This window comes from Taeniopygia guttata, chromosome 28, assembly GCF_048771995.1.
Source record: "Taeniopygia guttata chromosome 28, bTaeGut7.mat, whole genome shotgun sequence".
Taxonomy (NCBI): domain Eukaryota; kingdom Metazoa; phylum Chordata; class Aves; order Passeriformes; family Estrildidae; genus Taeniopygia; species Taeniopygia guttata.
The window spans coordinates 5,886,059-5,903,060 of record NC_133053.1 but is presented as its reverse complement, the minus strand read 5'-3'; the positions used below and the strand labels follow the sequence as shown (position 1 = coordinate 5,903,060).

Sequence of the window (17,002 nt, the reverse complement as noted above, 5' to 3'; positions counted from 1 at the left end):
CCCCAAATTCTTTGGTGAATTCCCTGTTGGCTGAGGCCCAGACCTTCAGGCCATGACGTCTCAACATACTTGCAGTGAAACTGGCTCCCACTTAACTGCTTCTTTTTGAAGTATGGTTTGTCACTATCATCCTGCTGAAGATCAACAGGACTGGTGTCTCATCTTCATATATTCTTCCCCCTCCTCCCCTCCCCTTCTTCCATCTAAATAGATTTCTTAAAGACAGTTTAACCCTACAATAGTCTAATCCACATCAGTCCTTTGTGGTGCACCCTCAGATAGATGTGTTGGCACAGAAGAAGTAAGAGTCTTCTCTTAGGATCTCATTCTGTAATAAAGGGAAGGGAAAGATGAAACAGGCATTTCACGTTTGTCTGTTTTCTCTCCATGTCATCTTAAAAACATGCACTCCCCTTGGCCAAGAGTAGTGCATTCAGATGCTGAATGTGAGCGTTGAAGAGGGGACTGAGAAGAAAGAAGCTCAGTGTTCTGCAGTAGGAGCTATGCTTTGGGCATTTTACAAATTATTTCCCTCTCTTTCACCAGCGAGCCCTTCTTGAACACTTCCTTGTCTTTTATTATTGACAGAAGGCCTGGAGGCTCAGAAAGCCCACGTTTCATCTGAGAGAGATTTCCTCTGTTGGAGAAAACTGTTTCCATCCTTTCATGCCATGGTTCTGGGTGCTGCTGTAGCTCAGAGTTGCCTGAGCCAGTGCTGCAGGAGCTCTAATGCCAGACCAGGGGCCACAAGCTGTGCTGCACCTCTCATGGGCTTGTAAGGAGCCTCTCCTTTGATGTCTGCGCAAGTGCTGGCTGATGTGGGCACTAGGATTGCTCATTTAATCAGGCAGTTCCAGTACCTTTCAGAAAAGAATTTTCATGGCAAGTCATGAGCCATTAATCTCTCGACTAACCATAACATTTCTTTACTCCTTGGTTTTACAGCATTACTCAAACACTGATATTTTTAATTTCACCAGCTGTCTCACTTGACCTCTAGCATCATGCACTTGCAGGAGGAAGGATCTGGTCTGACAAGTATTTTCATACTCTGATCTCTGTGATTTATTAACCATCAAGTTTTGCCTTCAGAACTCAAGATGCCAATTAAAATAATTTCATGTGCAAAAGTGGAGTTATTGGGCAAAAGAGATCCTTGATAGCTGGGTACAAATGACACCAGAATTGCTGTTGCTGTTTTCTTTTGAACTACTGTGCTGTGTGACCTTGAGGAAATAGGTTCACTGCAGATTTATGGTTCTGTTTTTGCATAGGGAAAATAAGGACAGTGATAATTGCTTTCATTTGTAAAACACGTCAAGATTTATGTGATATGAATAACACTTCTTAAGTGAAAAGTATTGCAAAGCTGGCTTAGTTGCACACTGTGCTAACAAAATCTCTTATTAGCCTGTTGACCCCAGCCTAAAACACTCATTAAAGTTTATAGGACATTTTGGTGGATGAGTTGCAGTTATTCTGCTGGAAATATCATAGCGAAAGCACTTTAAATCCATTATCTGCACTGACTTTTTTTCTATTAAAACTAAACACAACTGCTTGTTCTATCCAATTTTCTTAGTCTATTTATGAAAGTTTTGATGAGTATGTACTCATTGTTAATTCTGGTTGTACCCCCATGGCATCTGAGACATTATAATTCATTCTAGTTGTAGCATAAGCATAAAATAGCTGTTGTACTGAGATAAAAAGTTAAAAAACATTAAGATATCCAGTCGACTGGTATGAACTAACAAGTTGTGCAGTCACTTTTGAATGGCAAATATTCTTTTTGTGGGTGTTGCATTAATTTAATTTGTGCTTGAACTTTAGCTGTGCTAGACACTGGTGTTTGAAAAGTTTACATATTTTTCGAATGTCAAAATGTGTAAATTTAGTATTAAAAAAAACAAAACATTTTTACTTGTACTGGAGAAAAAATGCTTTTGTAGCAAAGAAATTAAATGAGCTGCTCTTTAAAGATAGGTCTGGCTTGCCTACAGAATTATTATTTATGCAGTAATGCAGGTCTACAGATGTTTTTCCTTTTTTTCTTCCAGATAAAACTTGGGTTGTTTGAAAAGTGGGGAGATAGTTCACCATAGTGCAAAAGAAGATACAGAAGAAGAGAGCAGAATGAGAACTCTGCAAGTGCCACATGCCTGCAGCCTGCTGTCTTTAGTGATGCTGTTCCTTCCAGTCACTGGAATGTCAAAACAAAATATTCCAAGACTGAAGCTTTCCTATAAAGGTAAACTTTCTAGTATTTTTTTCTGGTTCTGCTGCTTTTGTTTTGATGTGATGTTGCCAGCAGTTCATTTGTACTACTTACAAGGAAAGCAAAACACTCCCAGAAATACAAAATAGAAGCCTTAAAGATGGATTAATTCTGCTTAGGAACGGTATTAAATTCTGGGGCTTTTTTGTCATATAGAGGCACATGTTTATGAAATATAGCTGTCTTTTTAAGCTATTATTTCTGTTTGCTCTAAGAGGACATTAACAGACTACATAACTTAGAGGGGAGTGGTATGTGAAACACTCCAAGCTGCATTGGAGACATTTCCATGTGGCTGGTGGGGATGATGTGAGACATGGAGGACATTCCCACCTTCCTAGAGCATCAGAGAAAGTCGAGAGTGCTGCCTCAAGTGTTTCCAGGGGACTGACATTTATTTTTGTAATTCTTTTTCTATCACTAAGTTGGTATGTTAAACTCCACATACGTGGTTTTCTTTCTCCTTGCCTCTTTGGATCACAAAATGGTGTTTCTCTGTGGAATTTCTTAGTCTTGTGTGTAGTTCTTGTTGGGAATGGTACCATCTGAGGAGTTTCAACATATTTGTGTATTAATGGACCATTTTTTAAAGAAGGTTGATTTCTTGTTGCTTTGAATGTAGATTACACCTCCACAGGCACAGAGATGTGACACTGACGCTGTCTTCTTTAGCTAAAACAAATGCTCCCAGTTAGTTATGTTTCGACTATGTCAGCACCCTGCCCTTATGGGAGCTACTTCTGCTCTGTTTTTCAAACCTATGTCTTCCTATGCATTGCAGAATTGCACTCAGGATGGTGTGATGGGACAGGCTGTAAAGCCTTCATCGGGGCTTATGATACGTTTATCATGAGGTTAACACCAAGAGGAATTTATTGAGTAAGCAGAATGACATGCTATTTATTTACAAGCTTCTGTTTTGCTAGATTTGCATGCCACTGTGCATGCTCTTCCACTGTGTATAGATGTGTTCGGATGTGTTTTTGTGAGAGAGATGGAGGAAGCAAGATCAAGGGATCTTGACAACATTTTATAAATTCAGGAAACAGTTGCACTCACTGAAGCCAATGAATACAGAAACTGAAAGACCTGACATGAGTTATGAAGGTTAGCAGTAAAACCCTCCTAACATACAGCCAGCCTTCTCACAGCCTTTTGAGATAATTCCCAAAAGCAGCATATACCATATGGCAATGGCACTTACTGTGGATTTGACACTTATGATTAGTGAATTCCTCTCAACTTCAAAAGCAGATAGCCTTTGGCAAAATCCTGATGGATGCATTTGGCAGGTAAAGAGGGAGAGGAAGAAAAATTATTAAGGTCAACACAGAAAAAAAGAAATGGCTGAAATCTTAGTTTGAAATAGTGGCAGAGACCTGCTGGGAGCAGTTGGGAAAATGCCTGAGCTCGTTTAAAAAGACAATGAGCAGATGATTGATATTTAGGCCCTGACCCAAACTTTTATTAGCAACTTTATAAACCTTTCCGTTTGGCTTGAGGGATACCGTTTCCTGTCCAAACTTATCGACCTATATCCCTGTAGTGGGGGAAAATCAACAACAGATACAGATGCAAAATAGCACATAAATCTTAATTTAGAGAGCTGTGATGAAACTGAAAAGCCAGAAGAAAGAGAATTATGAGAATTTATTGTGCCTTGTCTTACTTTTTTGGGGGGGGTGGAAGGTGTGTATTTTTCCACATGGATCAAGAAAGAAAACACTGCTGTTTCTTCACACTTATGTATTGTAAATGATATCAGTATGGCTTATCATAATTAAACCATATTTTTGTTGTTGATAACAGGATGTCAGATATTTAATAAAGTTGTCCGAATTAAGTCTACCTTCCTTCCCCCAGGTGTTTCAGACAAAATAATTCCAAGGTTTCTGTGAGTAGGATGTAGGAGAAATGAACTGTCTTGCCAGTCCTCATAAAATTGTTAGTCATGTCACTGACAAGTCCTGGCATCTCTCTTCTTTGGAATTAAGACTTGAAATACCATGAGGAGGAGAATACAAGGTTCTTTCCCTTCTTTGTGGAAAACAGAGGAAAACTGGCAACATCAGGCAGTTCCAAAAACCTGGTCACATGCATGTGTCTGAAGGGAAGGTTTCATTCTCTTCAAGGTGCAGTGTGATTATGGCATAGGTCCATCTTCCAGAAAAGATGAGCATTTGCTGGGGCAGGAGAGCTGAAAGTAGGCAAGATTTTGCTCTGCAGTTACTGAATCTCCCAGCTGCATCAGTCAGTGGTGGATGGGGAAGAGGGAGAGGGTGGGGTAGTTAAAGATGTGTCTCTAACTGCAGGAGTGCATCAAGAAACCACAGCATGTCACAGCTCCTTTGTGTTCAGACAGCAATTAAAATTTTAGACCTTCTCTTAATGGCAGTCACGTGTTTTCATCTTCTCTGTGTTTTCATCTTAAGAAGTGGGAATCTGTGCTGGAAATGTTAAGATATTCCGGTGAGTCATGTGGGGATCAATGCAATACAATGCATTTCCTTTATTGTGTTTCCCCATTCTAAAAATGTGTTCTAAAAAATTGTGCACATATAAAGCTAAAACTACACACAGTTCAGTTGAAATATGTTGTAATACAGAATTAAAGTCATATATTCTCCACCTGTGTTAATATAATACACTGTGATCTTTAACCACATAGCTCATCCTTTATTCACACATTTTCCCTGATCCATTAGTTGAAAAATTCTCTTCTTCACTTATACTTAACTTCTAGATTCTGATTCATGTCATTACTATCCCAGAAATTGTCACTGCTCTTGTGATGTTTTTAGGGTGCTCTCTCTGCATGGACCTTACTTAATCTATGCCTCTTCAATACTTCTACAAGTTTGAGGTGCTTTTATTATTATGTTATAGATTTAATATATGGAGGAGGAAACAAACTGTCTTCTAATAGAAGATTGCCATCTTTAGAAATCCAGGGGATGATTTTTTAATAGTATTCCTTATTCTAATAATCTTTGTCTAGCTCTGCTTTCAATCTAAGAGAAACAGTGTATTTATCACTCATTTTTGTGTATCTGGAGATAACCTGTGACCTTCACCCAACCTGCAGAACTCTTTGAGCACAGAAGTGACATTCAGCTTCCCTGAGCAGTGCATCCTCCTTGTCTGCTGCATCATTTAACATCCTCATTCCAATCCCTGGAGTGGATGCAGAAGGACTGGTTTTCATATACCAGTCTCATTCATTAATGTCATTTTCAGGACAACATCAGTTTTGTTACTAAAGAATGGAAGGGTCTGTGTCCTAATTCATATATGTGTAATTCACGCAGTGTAGACAGTCATGTTTCGATCTTCTGAGTAATAATATTTTTTAGTTGAGAGGTACTTCCATACATATTTTCTGAGTGTATCTGTAGGTTCTACTTTATAGGGAAAAGTAGAGAATAGCCAAATCAGAAGATTGATTGCCATCTAAGGAAAAAAAAAAATTAAATGTTTTTTGATTTGTGGCTATCCTAAAATTTCCCTGTAGAAATGCAGATTCCTAACTGCAAATTTAACCCTATTGATTTGATTTACTTTGCTGATTTTCATGGACATCTTAGTGTACTCTCTTTTCTCAGTGAATGCAGTTATTTTACAGAAGTGTGCCCCCTGGTTTATTGGCTGAGGGAAATGCCCCAGCCCAGATTTGGATGTTGTCACAAGTGACATCCACAAACATATATCATTCCCCTGTGGGAATGTGGCCATGCCCCAGAGTAAGCCATGCTTGCTGTGAGCAGAGGTGACTTGATCACAACACTAGGAATCCTGCATTGTGACATACTACATAGAAAAAAGCACAACTGAAAATAACCTTTGGCTTTTACAACAGGATTTACTTAGCACTGTTAAAAACAACTATTGTAGTAATTTAAATCTAATAAACAAGAACATTTTTCTCAGCTGATTTGTTTTTCTCCTCATTGAAAGAATTAAGATGCAGCCTCACTCCCACTGAAGTAATGGCAAGTGTTTGGCCACTGAAGTAAATTGAAGCAAGATCAAATTCACACTCTTCACTTTTTTCAGCTTGCATAAGTAAACTAAAGACAGTCAGTTCTTTCTACTCTGCTGAAGGATGACAGTGCTAAATCATCAGCTCCACATGGAAATTAGCCACATTTAAAGGATTGTTTAGTTTCATGCAGTGTTCCGTGCACAAGATTTTCTTCCCCCTAAGAGTGATCCATTCTTTAAACATGGTGAAAAAGCAAACAGAGAACATTTTGGTGCCAGGAATTCTTCTGAAAATTTGACTGGATGAGTACACTTGCTCAATGTTCAGAAATGGTCCTTGGAACATGCTACTTTACAACGTCATGCATTCTGTTCTCTATATTATTTTTGCTTTAAATCTGATTCATTTTATAACTGATGAGATGCTTGACTGTTGTGTCAGAGCAGTTAGTTAGTTTAAGTTTCAGTACAGCTAGCTTATTTACATGTCATGCATCATTTAATTACCCATAAAAACATAGTTAAAATTATGTACAGCTCCTTGACCTCACTTAAACTGTCTGTGACACTGCAGTAGTCCCAGTACCCTGAGAGGGTGTTGCACAACTATGACTGGTTGGAATGTGGTCAACTGGTGATGTATAAGAGAGCCTAGAAATGAGTTTTTATTTTGCAGCTGTGCTTGCTCTGCTGGAAGAGGAAGGAAAACCAGAGAAAACCCTGCTCCTGTGGTAGTATCAGCAGCTGTAAATCTGAATGCTTATGAAAATCAAGGAAAGTGTGTTGACTGAAGAAGTGGTGTTTCCTCTTGTTTATTATTTAATTAATTTTTGATGGTTTGTTATTTCTCAGAATAATTATCTTTGATTCCTTTGAGGAAAAACGTGAAGTGTTTATGTGAGAATGAAGATCCTACTATTGGAAGATTGTATACTTAGGCAAAAAACTTTGTCTGTTTTGTCTCAAAATGCTTTCTGGAGGCAGTGAGCATTGAGACTTATAATATACCCTAGCTTTATGATGGATGGGCACTGCTGTCCATGCAAGGAAAGTCTATTGTATATGCATAAACTAAATATAAATGTGAAGGCATTTATAAATAGAAAACCCAGCAAATTTCTTGCAGACTTTTTATTTCTTTTTTTAAGCTAGTGAACTTGAAGGTCACATTCAACTATATGTTGCATTTTCTGTCATATAATTATCATATATATAATGTCCTGGAGAGCAGCTTCCAGTCGCTGACATCAACAGTTTACATAGCAGTTGAATAAGAATAACCTTGGAGAACTGACCCATATCAACCTCTTAAGTGTAAACTGTAGCTCACAACAGTTTTTGTGTTTCAATGGTCACAGAAGCGCCTCAATTTGGTAAAAGAATTGTGTTCGAAAAATACGGAACTATTCTGCTGAGTGTTTGCTTTATTAAATCTTGGAAAATGAGAGGATACAAAACTGAAAGAGTGATACTTGGCAAATAATTTTTGCTCCCATGGAAAAAGAAGGATGGAACAACATCAAAAACAGCTTCCCTACAAGAATGCGGGGAAGATACATCATAAATGGCATCAGCTTGGAAAAGGGTTCAAAACGCTTTATTTGACCGCTTTTGCTAATGACATCTGTTAAGCAAGTCCAATTCAGAACAGTTTAGCAATCCCACCATTGTTCTCCTTCTACACACCAATGGGAGGACGTGATCCCCCTGACTTCAGTGTCTGTCTAGCAGTGGCTGTCTGTGGTCACTATGCGGGTACTCAAGTCACATCCTGTTTCCCTTTCCTCCCTCCCCATTTCTGCAGTTCCATTTATAGATGAGTTCCCCAAAGAAAGGTTGAGGAGTATAATCTCTCCTGTACTCACTGTCCTGTGGAGATAAATACACAAAGAGATAGCAGAAAGAGACAGAAGTTCCTTTATATGTCAGAGAGATTGTCTAACTCTGTTTAAGGGAGACAGTTTTGAAGATGGGGGGAGTGACAGAAGTATATCTTTGCAGAACTACTTTCTGAACAAAATCCTGCTTCTACCAGAATTTTGCATGGTGTTGAACCACAGAGTTTGAGAGCTAAGAGGTTATTGAAGGCATCACAATTTTGTAATTAATTTATTTGGCCTTTTTAGGATGGTATTAAATCTTCCTGTGCATCATCCATGCAACCTGGATTTCTTTCAGAAAGATTTCTCACAAAATCTGTAACAGAGCATTAGCTTATATGACATCCTGCCCCAAAGTAATAAGTATAAATACTACTAATAAAAAATGTCCCCCACTAGTATTAAATAAAAGCCGACACTTGTATACTGAGAACATCCATGGGTCATGTCAACCAAATCTGTATTTGACAAGGGTTGTGTGCAGGGTGCTTGTGCCTGCTTTGCCAAGGGAAGCTCTGGGGTTCCCAGGTTCCCGATTGATGGCTCCGCACTCGGTGTCTGTTGGGGCTCTGGGTGCTCGGGGCCATGATGAGTTCCGTGCCCGGGGCCATGATGAGTTCCGTGCCCGGGGCCATGATGAGTTCCGTGCCCGGGGCCATGATGTGTTCCGTGCCCACGGCCATGATGAGTTCCATGCCCGAGGCCATGATGAGTTCCATGCCCGGGGCCATGATGAGTTCCGTGCCCAGGGCCATGATGAGTTCCATGCCCGGGGCCATGATGAGTTCCGTGCCCGGGGCCATGATGTGTTCCGTGCCCAGGGCCATGATGTGTTCTGTGCCCGGGGCCATGATGAGTTCCATGACCAGGCTGGCATGGTTGGTGGGGCTGGCCTGTGATGCGCTCTGGGCTCTGTGACAGCACAGGGGCCGTGTCACAATGGGGGCAACTATAAAAGGCCCCAAGCCGGTGCCGCTGCCCCAGTAGAGCCTCGGCAAGCGGTGAGTACACAGCAGAGGGGAGAGGGGGCTGGAGGAGGGCTGGGACAGGAGCGCCGGTACCCGGGGCTGCCCCATCTCCAGGGCCCAGCACCCGGCGGGAGTGCCTTGCTGAGGGCGCGGTGCTCGCGGGGGCAGCGGTGCAGCCTTGCCAGTTGCCGGGACCCTTTCCTTCCTGTCACCACATCCCTGCCGCTCCTGCCCCTCACTGTCTGTCTCCATTCCGGCCCCACTGAACCCCTTCCGTGTGTCCTCCTGCAGACCATGGCTTTACTGTCACTGCTGTTGGTGCTTGTGCAAAACCTGATACAGTACCCCCAGCCAGCTGGGGACGGGCTGGATGAGGCCACACACCAGAGAATGCGTGAGCATCAGGAGCTACTGGACTGTGAGATGGCCCGGCTGCTGCAGGAGCTGGAGCAGGATGAGGGCTGGGGAGCCGTGCCCTTTGGTGCCCTGCAGCAGTGGCCAGTCTGGGTTCTTCCTGGTGTCCTGCTCCTCTTGGACCTGTGGTTGGGCTGCAGGAGAAGGAGCTTTGAGGCCAGAAGCAGCAGCAAGGACCAGAACTCCTGCAAGACTTTGGGAGATGAGAGAATAACTGAACAGGAAGAAGACACCGCTGATTCAGAGGAAGGTGGAGAAGACGGTGATATGACTCTGGAGGCAGATGACAGCGGCACTGAAAATGACAGAGAAGGCAGTCCTGTGGCTGCAGATGACGGAGATGAGGATGATGCCATTGAAGGCAATTATGATGTGAAGATGAACGAAGACAGCGATGTCAACAGTGGCACTTATGATGTCAAGGAAGACAGTGATGTTGGCAATGGCTATGACTTGAAGAAAGAAGGACAGAGTGATGGGGATGTGCCAGGAGACACTATCGCTGAAGCGAGAGGGAGCAGCTGGGCGAGATGCTGTTGTGCCTCCTGCACCACTCGCAAGAGGAGCTGCAGCGGAAGCAGCAGCGCAGCCTCCTGGAGACACTCTACACTGGCTCCTACCTGGATGTAGAGAAAACCTCCCGCTGGTTCTTCCAGATGGTGAGATGCTCGTGGCTGCATGTGCCTCAGTCATACTCATGGCACTTGGTGTTTCAGCCCTGCAGCCGGTCCTGCCAATTCTAGCTGAGCAGAGGCAAGAGGACCCTGTCAGTGGAGATGCTTTTTGGTGTGCGCCAAGGGGACTCTGACATCTTTGTGGTCAGCCAGCCCACAGAGGCCCAGAAAGGCAACTCCAGTAACCTCGCAAGCACAGCGTGGCCTGAGACATTCGCTGTGGCAGAGGCAAAATTCTAACAGCACATTGCCAGGCAGATACCGTGTAAGAGGTTGCACCTGAAATACCTGCAGCTCTTCACCTGCATGCTGAGCGGCACAGGTTTTTCCACCTCTACCTGGAAGACTCTGGTCATGCGCGTGTTAAACATCATACCGCAGGTCTACTGGCACAGGAAGGAATTTCCACTGCAGCTGTGGGACATCATGGCATTCCTGAAGTTCTGCCTGAAATGGAAACACCTGGGCCATTTTGTTCTAGGCAACGAGAAGCTTCCTGCAGAGATCAACTTGCCACCAGCAATGCGAAAGGTTGAGCCGCTCAACCTCTTTGAGTACCCGGCCCGAGATCCAGATGCCCACAGAAAGGCGATGGAGGCTTGTGAGCAGCTGTACTTTCTCCTCTGGATGCTGCTCTCCAACACTGAGAGGAGTTCCCTGCACAAAGCTCTGATGGAGAAGTTCACAGCTGATTGCTGCGACGTGGACTCTTTGTGATTGTTGCATTTGTCCCTGGCAATCCTGAAGCTGCTTTCCTGCTCCTGCAGAAGGAAGATGCTGCAGCGCATGGATTCGTTGTGCAGACACTTCTCTGAGTGGCCTTGAGTTTAGACTAGATTAGTTTATACCCTTAGTTTAGACAATTACCCTTAGTTTAGAGAATCCCCCTAGTTGCTTGTCTGCTTTTAAATAATACTTGAATATCTATGTTTGAGAAACTAATAAAAGAAGAAAAGCTTCTCAAATTGCCTGAAATGTGTCATTCCTTGTACATAACCCTCTGTATCTTAGAGAATGTCCTTCCTATACCTCTATCTGAAATAAAGACTCTTTGCAAACAGAGATGTTGGATATATTAAGTATGCTGTCTCTTGAGCATTTCCATGGAAATGCTTGAAGTTTGAAGTGAAGATGCCCTGAAGTACGTGACATTTTGCAGCAGAGTACTTCTGAATTTTTTTAGCCATCTTTGGAAAAGTTTTCTTTACACAGTCACTTTTATATGCTCCTAGGGAACAATCAGTCCTAAAAGATGAAGACAGAGAAGTCCCTAACTGCAAAACATGTGATTTAATACATCATTATTTGGCTTCTCATAACCGAGGTTTTGACACAAAATTGGGACAGCAGAAAGTCCTTTTTCTGTTTTCCTGTTTTCTCTATTCCTGGTTATCTGTGTCCTTTTGGAGAGGCCCTGCTGGTCTATGAATATAAACTTTTCCACCAGGGCTGTATAAGATTGTATAGCAATGAGAGACACTTTGCATGCACAGCTTTACCCATGGTGAGATGCAGCTAAAAAAATATAATTTACACCTTGCAGTACATAGTAGAGATTTGTAGTAGTTTGGAAGTATTTATTCTCTTTGCCTTTGTACCAATGCATCTGGGGTCATCTGGTCAATTTTACACTCAGAATACCTCAGGAATTGGATAAATCGCTGCAGTCATGCTATAAATAATTTATCTGAAAAGTTTGGTTGAGAATTTCTACAGTGCCCATGTAGGTCTTTATGTGTACTCTCCAACACGAGAAAGGACTTGATCCTACCTAAAGGAAAGTGAGGCAACCTCTGTTTTTTGCTGTATATATTTTGAAAATTGTACAGCCATTAGTTTCAGAGTCCTTCAAAGTTGTCATTAGATATAACTGTTTTGAAAGATGTTGAGATGTTCTCTTTCTGCTATTTTAGCTGTAGCTTGTCTTTAAAAAATATCTGTAACTGGTCACAAAGGGAATTCTGAGTCTCAGCCAAGCTGGTTCCACATTGCTGCATTCCTGCACCATGCTGGAGTTGAGGAATGGTGGCATGATCACCACACATGTGACTTGATGCTAAGAAGTCTAAATATGTTTTATAAATACAAATATCTGTTATCAAAACAGAATGACATTTTTACTTTTGAAGCCTTTCTGTGGCTATGCTGCTGGAGATTTTTTAAGTAAGCAATGACCATGCTGTTTTAAGACAACTCCACTGAGATACTGTGCTAAATAAATAAAACCCAGTCACTATTCCAGCTTCTACCACTCAGCAGTGAAATATTAACCCAGAAGGGGAGTTAGCTGGATGCTTATTTAATCACCAAGCTGGAAAAAATGATTTAATTTGGAGGAAAACAGCAAAATGAGACTATAAAACTGAGTGCTGAACATGTACTCATGAAAGGCCATCCCTGTAGCTAACTTTGTTACTTGTGAGAATGCTTGTTCTGTGTTAGCCAGGCTACAGAGATGCAGTGATTCAAACTGACAGCTTGCTCTAAGCTTGAAAATCATTGGGAAATGTGCTTTTCACAGTACATTTTTCCAGTGTAATATCCTCAGTGATAGTAAATATGTCTCATTGTGAAGGGAAATTTCAACACATAAGATTGGATTGTGTTGTTTTATGAAGTGTGACCAGTGATTAATTTGGCTGCAATTTAATCAACCCTCTGTTAATGTTTACTTGTGAAGTTTTATTAGGTCATGTTACAGTTACAATCTTATCAATGGTCATGCTCAGACTTTTACTTCCTCCAAGCTGTTTTCAAAAGTAAATGACTGGCCAAACCTGGTTCTTCATTGCTTTGCCGCTTGTGTTGTCATCTACATCAGTAAGAAAGGAGAAGTAGTGTTGTCATTTCAATCTGGAATATTCTGCGGATGTTTTCCTTATGATGTAGTGAAATAAATGATTGTACAAAGCATCACACAGGGCTTATTCCCACTTGGGCATTTCAGTCATGAGGCAGCATTTTCCTTCACTGTTGTAGCTCTTCTAGGTGGGATTTTTTACTGATAAATTCTGGAACTGTTAAACAACAGATGAGAAATATCCATTTGGAATAGTCATTTCAGAGATCTTCCTTTCGAACAAGAAGGAAATGGGAAGTAGAGAGCAGTCTCAGACATCGTTCTTCATGTATGTGGAGAATCAAATCCACATATTTTTGCAACTGACACTCTTGTGAAGGCCCATGCTTTTATTTGCACAAGCATATAATTTATCCTTCCTTAGATCAGATTGCCTGTGTCTGCAGATGGGAAGGAATTTTCCCTCATATTCTGTATGTTAGTTATTTGTGTCCTACAGGTGAGGACTGAGGTTTTTATAGTACCATCTTAACCATAAGGTGCTCCTAAGTGATCTTGCTAGCAATTAATAAACAAAGCTTTTAAAGTGTTACTAGTTTAGAAAACAAACCCTGACATCTTTGTCTTCACAAAATATATGTGAGAGAGGACAGTGCTGATGTATAGCAGTTGTAATGCCTAGCATAGGATATCATTTTTCAATGGGAAGCAGGATTTTTTTTCCAAAGAACTGCCAAATAAATCTCACCTAGGGGAATAGGAGTGTCAGGGCATGACAATTTGTTTTCAGATTGTACCTTAACAACACCCTAACACCCTGCACTGAGCCAGACAAATGCACACAAACTTAAGTAGAAGTGACTGAGCCAAAAAATAATTATCATAATTATATTCCAGATAGATTAATAATGATAAAATATTTTTCCTTCCAGAGTGCTGTTTATTAGGCAGCACCAGAACTTAATATTTTTGCCTGTCATATGGTTTGTGAGAGTTCTTGGAGAAAAATGTTTGGGTGGGGTTTTTTTCCTTTTATTTCATTCAAGACTTTTTTTCCAAAACACTGGCCCTAATTTTCATAATGATCAGGATGTGCAAATGACTTTTGCAGTAAGTCTGTCTTTTCTAGCAGGAATGCTACATTATCCATCCAGTGCCAGGAAGGTGGAAATACCCTTAATTTTATGTCAGTTAAATACACTATTTGCCTTTCTATCTGATGATTTCCGAATAGTTTAGCTTGGAGAGTTTGCTTGTGAAAGAACTGATTCACATGTTTATTTTCTTTTCCCCAAAGTCATGACTACCTAACAAGACTTAACTATCCTTGTGCTCTTTTCTGTATGTTGTTTGTGTCCTCATACAGAATTATGTCCACAGAATATTCATTAGGCAGAATGTTACAGAATTTTTTTTGCAGTTTTATAGATTCTTTCATTAGTTTCACAGAGCATCATTATTTTCTTAATTACCTTTTGAAAGATATTTGAATCTACTGTTAATTCACAGTAAAACTTTAGTGTAAAATTTTTGATTTTAATAGGGATCTTAGAGGTGTTGCTACTGGATGTTCCCCTTACCATACCATTCTCATTGAATTGGAATAAATTGTCTTTGAAGATCCCTTGTTTGGCTGGAGAAGGAGGCCTGTGTAAGCAATGTGAAGTTCAACAAGGCCAAGTGCAAGATCCTACACCTGGGTCAGGGCAATCCTTGATATCAACACAGACGGGATGATGAATAGATTGTGTGATGACTAGGCTGAGTGCAGCCCTGCAGACAAGGATTTGGCAATACTGGTAAATGAAAAAAGAAAATGGATATGAGCCAGCAGTGTGTGCTCACAGCCTGCAAAGCCAGCTGTACCCTGGGCTGTACCACAAGAAGTGTGTTCAGCAGATAGAGGGAGGGGAATCTGCCTCTGCAGTCTGCTCTGGTGAGACCCCACCTACATTCAGTTCTGGGGCATTCAGTTCAAGAAAGACATGAACTTTGGAATGAACCTTGAGAAGAGCCCTGGTAATGGTCAGAGGGCTGTAACACCTTCCATACGAGGACAGGCTGAGAAGTTTGGTGTTGTTCCACCAGGAAACAAGAAGGTTCTGAGGAGACCTAATTGTCGCCTTCCAATATATAAAGGGGGCTTGTAAAAGATATGAGCAATAATTTTTTTCCAAAGTCTTTATTGACAAGGCAAGGGACAGTAGTTTTAAATTGTGGGAGAGTAGATAGAAACGGGATATAAGAAAGACATTTTCTGTTATGAGAGTGGTGGGAAACTGGTACAAGTTGCCCAGAGAAGTTGTGGATGCCCCATCCCTGGAAGTGTTCAAGGCCATGTTAGGTGGGGCTTTGACCAAGCTGATCTAGTGAAAGATGTTTGTCCTCATACTGAGGGAGTTGAACTGGATTATCTTCAAATGTCCCTATCCACTGTTTCCTACTCCTAATTATTCTTGGCTGGCATTGACTTTTTTTGCTACTTTATATTTGGAGCACCAAATATGGTGAGGTATTGATCGTTGAGCATTTGTATGATAATATAAATGTAATTAGTTTTCTTAGAAAGAAGGAAAGATATAGCACACATTTTGCAAAGATCTGTCTTTAGTGGTTTCTAATTGATGTTGAATTTCTGATTCTTCTATACCATACAGATAATTATAAAGAAAATTTTATGTAGAAAAATATTTTGTGAAAGTAAATATTACCCAGTTTGGAAGTAAAAAAAAAGCCCAGAGAACCCCAAAGTTAATGGGAACTGTATTTTTACTCTGGAAAGTCATACTCCAAGACTGCACTTATCTCACTGGTATACTCCGTGCTGGTTGCATATATTTATAGTTGCATATATTTATAAAAGACACTGATGAGCCATATATAAGCATTTTGATTATAAAGATTTTCTTCATTTTCCCACAGACTTGCTGCTTTCAAACAGCTGCATCCCATTCCTGGGCTCAGCAGAGGGACTTGATTTTAGAACCCTGCTGCTAGATGAGGAGAGGGGCCGGCTGCTGGTTGGGACAAAGGACCACATCTTCCAGCTCAACTTGGTTGATGTAAACAAAAATGTAAAAAAGGTCAGTGGGCTTTCTACAGAGTTTATCTCCTAAGTTAAATTTTGTTAAATTCTATTTTTGTTTGGGTTTTTTTGTGGTTTTTTTTTATTAATTTCTTCACAGGGTAACTGCAGATTCATTGTGCAATGCAATTTAGCAATATTTGGTAATCTCACCTCCCACAGTTATACATATTATCTTTAATCAATTGAATTTCTCATGGTATATGATCTCCTGTGTGACTGATGACCTGCAAGAGATTAGCTATGTGGAAGAGCCCTGCAGTGCATGAAAACAGCATCAAAATATCACCAAACAGGAAAAATGTAGCTCAGAGTGTTTGCTTCTCAACTTCTCTGGTCATGGTTACCCTCCTCATTCAAAAGCATTTGGAAGGAAGTAACTGAAGACAGCTCTTTCATTGCTTCCTGGCATCACTAGGATTGCTTTAGTGCAATACTGAACAGAGCAGAGGCAATTTAGATGGTTTAAATTATAGTAAAATGTAAGTGGCAATTTTAGCATTTCTGTTAATGTCTAGAATTACTAGTTGTAGGAAAAGCTTCCACTGGGATCTGCTGTAGTCCCTTGCCCGTGCCCAGTGACAATGTGTTAAATTGAGATAATAAGATGACAATTTAGCCTTCAATATTTCTAGTAGATATGGTGAACTGGAGCTTTTGTAAGAGCAGGTGACTGCTATGAGTGAAAACCAGATGCTTGCACAGGAACACATGAAAACTGGTTTCCTGCTTCTTCCAGATATGAAGAAAATTTGAATTCTCAGCTGTATTTGGTATTTTCTTTAGGCACCAGAGGGGGGTTTTAAATTACTGCGTTCTGCTGCCAGCTCTGAAGAGGCAACTGACCCTGAATTAATGTGATTGCATGCAGGGGCTGAACAGGTGGAACAAGAGACTATTTTGCCCACATGTTTGAGAGCAA

General features: G+C 40.9%; 1 long non-coding RNA gene across 1 annotated transcript in view; it reads left to right on the top strand.

Annotated features, from left to right (window-relative positions):
- The first annotated feature begins 2,063 nt into the window (after positions 1-2,063).
- Positions 2,064-17,002, top strand: part of LOC140680782 (uncharacterized) — a 38,029-nt gene continuing 23,090 nt past the window's right edge. The window contains exons 1-2 of the long non-coding RNA XR_012052179.1: positions 2,064-2,251; positions 15,918-16,078. This is a non-coding gene — a long non-coding RNA (uncharacterized lncRNA). The remainder of the gene's footprint in view (positions 2,252-15,917; positions 16,079-17,002) is intronic.